Source organism: Antrostomus carolinensis, unplaced genomic scaffold, assembly GCF_000700745.2.
Source record: "Antrostomus carolinensis isolate BGI_N321 unplaced genomic scaffold, ASM70074v2 scaffold22529, whole genome shotgun sequence".
In the NCBI taxonomy this organism is placed as follows: domain Eukaryota; kingdom Metazoa; phylum Chordata; class Aves; order Caprimulgiformes; family Caprimulgidae; genus Antrostomus; species Antrostomus carolinensis.
Window position 1 is genome coordinate 22,763 of NW_010338202.1, and position 1,572 is coordinate 24,334.

At 39.8% G+C, this 1,572-nt stretch overlaps 1 protein-coding gene across 1 annotated transcript in view; it reads right to left on the bottom strand.

The window, feature by feature from the left end:
• The window catches only part of ABRAXAS2 (abraxas 2, BRISC complex subunit), a 15,328-nt gene extending 14,110 nt beyond the window's left edge, over window positions 1-1,218 (bottom strand). The window contains 1 exon segment of the mRNA XM_010175442.2: window positions 1,175-1,218. The gene's annotated coding sequence lies outside the window, so the exon portion shown is untranslated.
• Window positions 1,219-1,572: the final 354 nt, after the last annotated feature.

The following is a 1,572-nucleotide window of genomic DNA, read 5'->3' on the forward strand; positions in this document are numbered from 1 at the left end:
CCCCCCTCGCCCTGCTGGCCACACTGCTCTTGATGCAACCCAGAATATGGCTCGCCTTTCTGGGCTGCCACCACAAAGAAACCACCAGCACGCTCTGTCACTGATCAAGGTTAGATGAGTTGAGTTTCCCCTGTGCTCTGAAGTAAATAAACCCATCATTGTTGTTGTGCAGAAAGCACGCAGTGCAATCCACACTTCTTCCCCTTCCTCCATCCGCTCAGTTACCAACAACCCATTTCTTGACTGGGGAGAAGCTGTAAACGTGATGGGTTTTGATACAGGCTGCGCAAAGCATCACTGGGAATCAGAAAGACTCTACTAGACACTGGGATATTATCTTGATGTGTAGAGTCTCTAGCATTCAAATCACTGGGCTAAGAGCACCCTCTCTGTAATTATCAGACAGCAGCTTTTCTCTCTAATGTAACTGCTGTCAATCATAATATCTAAGGTATTGTGTCTTCTTAATTGGCTGGAAATCTCTAAATAAAGACGAGTTTAATTGGGAATTCCTTCTACAAAGGATTTCTAGACAGCAATTTAGGAGCCATCACTGTATAACAAGTGAAGATTATTGAGGAAAGTTACATATAAATAGATGGAAGTTGCTAAATAGAATATATTACACCTATATATAATTTAAATTCTGGAGTACAGGAGACCAGAAGGAAAAAATAACCAGTGAGCTGAAAGTTTCAGAATAATTAGTTGGTGCAAGTCAGTATAATCAACTACAAAACAACTTGATAACTGAGCAAGTTACTAAGGTTGGGGCACAGGAGGTGTCCTGTGATCCACCAGGTCCATGCAGAGCTTACCTAAGACTACAGTGTCCTGACATTCATCCTAATTATCAGAGTGATATAATTTGGTCTGACTGTGATCCCACCTCCACTAGCTGAGGTGTAAATTCCAAGAGCTGGAGAAATAAGCCTACCCTTGGGGTCAGCACCCTTCCTAACCTAAAGTAAGTGCTACTAAAACTGTAAACTCATGTTTTTATTGTCATGGCTGGTGCCACTTACATGTATTCCTTTAATATCATCAGATGAGCAAAAAAAAAACCCCCAAAATACAAATATTAGTAGGTACATCTGAAATGTTAATATATTTCAATGAGCTACCTACTTTTATATTCTGCAGCCAACACAGGAAAACAATAGAAAATGCTTACCTAAAGAGTTTTGAACAAGGCTCATGGTTATGGATCTCTGCAACAACAAACAAAAAGAGAGAGATATATGTCCAACTGCTCAATGTAAAGAGAATTTACAGTGGCATATAGAGCATACAAAGCTTTCCACATCACACCTACTGAACAAATAAATATTGGTGTCAGACCACACACTAAGCCCTTAATGTCTCAAAACCACCTCATGACACAGCATCATACCTGGAAAACGAGCTTCTCATCCTCACCTGCCATTTTACAGAGGAGGATATTTGAACAATAAGGAAGACATACACTTGCTTGGATACACAGAGATACATCTGAGTCTGAAACATACTCTTTTGATAATGATTTTATGGTTGTAACCTCCTCACAAAGGCATTTATGATTTGTTTTTTCTT